At 32.8% G+C, this 3,235-nt stretch overlaps 1 pseudogene; it reads left to right on the top strand.

The window, feature by feature from the left end:
- Positions 1–677: 677 nt before the first annotated feature.
- LOC143588285 (pectinesterase pseudogene) lies at positions 678–2,014 on the top strand (annotated as a pseudogene).
- Positions 2,015–3,235: the final 1,221 nt, after the last annotated feature.

Raw genomic sequence — 3,235 nt, 5'->3', positions numbered from 1 at the left:
TATTTGCTCATTCAAAAAGTAGTTTTCTTTACTATATTATACATAAAAATAAAAATTAAATGAATAACTATTAATTATTTACCAATATGCTCGTGATATCAAAACGTTGAATAAGAATTTCTCTTTCTAAGTGAGATTAAATACCGTAACAAAAATATAAAAATAAAACTGCTCTTAGAAAAGTTATTAATATTTTATAAAGGGAGAGTATTGATTGTTTCTAACACCTAAATAAAAAAAGGAAAGTAATTCATAAGGCGATAAATTAGCCATCACCAAATATGCAATTTACCTGCATTCCTTTTTCAAGTTCTCATAAAAACTGAATAAACTGATTCAATAAATATATTTACTGACTTACTTCCAATAGCATTTGACTGACTAATCAACATAATAAAAGCTGCATTTACACGAGTCCATATAAATAGGCACCAACCTCTTAAGTTACAGTCAAACTACATGCTTTCAAAATGTCAAAAACATACCTTATACAATTTTATTGCATTACAATTCTCATATTTTCAAATTCCATTATCTGTACCGAGGTCTTGCTTTGCGACCAAACCCCTTTCTTCGAGTTATGCAATCTTATCATCGGTCCCGAGTTTGAGTCTCACGACTCTAGCATCAAGGTGTCAGCGAGTAATACTCGAGAAGCCCTCGAACATTTTTTGACTATGTCACATACCGTGCTTGATGCCCGAGCCATGACAAATTTAATGGATTGCCTAGAGCTTTATGATGATGTCATAAACCATCTAAATCTCGCAACAAGTCATACGAGCGTGTATGATGTAAAACGATGGCTAAGTGCAACCATAATTAACCATTTCACATGCCTCAAAGGCTTCATGTACTTTGACTTCGCAAAGTTATTTGAAGATATGCAAGTTGAACACAAACTTGTGGCTAGTAAGTTGGCTAGCAAGTTATTCACAATAAACCATGATGGATTGGTTCAAGTAACCGAAGAAGGCGATGCAATACATCCAAATTTGGTGGTGGCTCAAGATGGCTCCGGTCATTTTAGTACAATCACCGAAGCCATCGAAGAAGCAGAAAATCAAAGAAGTGAAAGAGGAAGTGCAAATAGATTTATTATATATGTGAAAGCTGGTGTTTATAAAGAAAACATTATTATCAAGCAATCCCTTACCAATATAATGCTCATTGGAGATGGCATTGATGCAACCGTTATAACCAGTGATAAAAGTGTTTATGACAATGTATTAACGGCCAACACCGCAACCGTTCGTAAGTTTCCTAATGCTTTTATTTTGTCATTGTCATTAATCATATTATTATTCGTTTATTTTGTGTTTATCTAGAGGTTTGGGGGCAGGGCTTTGTTGGTGTCCGAATAACGTTCGAGAACACTGCGGGTCCCTATAAGCAACAAGCCATCGCGGTTCTATCGGCCTCGGATCTCTCAAGTTTCTACCAATGTAGCTTCAAAGGGTACCAAGACACCTTATCTCTCTCCGAAAAGAAACAATTTTTGCGTGAATGTGACATATACGGAACAGTTGATTTTATATTCGGTGACGCGACTGCAGTCCTCCAAGACTGCAACATTTATGTCCGAACACCAGTGCTCGGGCAAGAAAACACGATAACCGCTCAAGGAAGAGATAGTTCAACTTCCACAACCGGATTTGTTATACAAAATTCTAAAATCCTCCGTGCACCGGACTCCAATCCAACTGGCGGGTTGGTGAAGACGTATCTAGGGCGCCCTTGGAGGGATTACTCGAAGGTGGTGTTTCTAAAGTGCGATTTTGGTGACATGATCGATCCTGAAGGGTGGTTGCCGTTTATCGATAACACTGCATTTGATAAGTTGTATTATGCGGAGTACATGAACACTGGAGAGAGTGCTGATACGCGCGGTAGGATAAAATGGCCCGGATATCATGTTTTGATGACCGAAGAGGAAGCGAAGCAGTTTTCGGTTGATACCTTCTTGTCAGCAGAGTCATGGCTTCCTGGAACTGGAGTGCCATTTATCCAGTAATGTTTTAACTGTATCAAAGACTAACAAATGTAGGGAAACAGCTAGTTTTTTTTAGTATTTGTTCTTAATGTGAAAGATTTGGAAAGTTGTTTTTAGTTTTTACAACGGCAACTGTTGAATCTTTATCATTTGAATATTAAACTTTTGTTGAAAAGTGAGATGGTTATGCTTTTAGTTCATTTTTGATAGATGATTATGAATCAAATGTTCAAAATGCTTTGATAAGAAAAAACATATAGCCCATGAAATGTTTGAAAAACTAAAAGAAAATACTAAAAAGAACCTTGGGACATGGCAATGTATGGGATATTATATTATTATATGGCACATATTATATATATTATGTTCATGTAATATATAAAGTTAAGAACCTTTATTACATTGTTAAGAGATTTCTTATTGTGTCTGATTAGATATCTTTAATTGGGTAAATTATTAATAAAATAATTAAATGAAAAGCATTAGGAATACCATATCTATAATAAAATTATAAGAACAAGATTTACTTTTAATTTTTTTTGTTATATTTACTTTATCAGGAGTTTTGATATTTTTTAAGAGGTTGGGAAAACTAAAGCGGCCTCATGTACATAAGTAGATTTAGCAAAAAAAAGAAACAAAAAAACAAAAACAAAAAACAAAAAAATGGACGAAGCTATATATAGGAAGAGTTATAAAATTTTAAAAACATTTACCTATATAATAAAAGAGTAGATTTTCAAAAAACCTTCTTTTTTTTATAATTAACAATATCTTTTTAAAATGCCACATGACAATTCCTATTATTTTTTAATTAATTTAAATTCAAAACTCAATATTATACAAAAAAATTCATGTCTGCCGCCTTTCAAATTTATAATCGCGATTTTAGAGCTTCTAACCCTATCAATCAACTAAACAAGTAAATATCAAACCTTTGTAATCTGATTCACATCTTCAATCTTCTCACATAAACATATTCAATCTTATTTGTAGCTTCAATCGGTTTCAATCAATTCACTTTCACATCACGGGTTAAATCAGGTTAAATCGATCAATCTTTGTAATTCTATTAACAGGTTCAAACAATCAATCTTTGTAACTGTATTAATCGGTTCAATGATCAATCTTTTGTAATTGTAATAATCAGATTGATAAATATGAAATTTCAGTTGAAACCCTAACTCAGTTTCAAATTACATGTATTCGATCACAATTTTAATTGTATTTTTTTATAATTTA

This window comes from Bidens hawaiensis, unplaced genomic scaffold, assembly GCF_021521415.1.
Source record: "Bidens hawaiensis isolate Kalapana, Puna unplaced genomic scaffold, B.hawaiensis_p1.1 tig00036302_1, whole genome shotgun sequence".
In the NCBI taxonomy this organism is placed as follows: domain Eukaryota; kingdom Viridiplantae; phylum Streptophyta; class Magnoliopsida; order Asterales; family Asteraceae; genus Bidens; species Bidens hawaiensis.
Note: the sequence above shows the minus strand (reverse complement) of the source record. Positions and strands in the feature narration are given on the sequence as shown.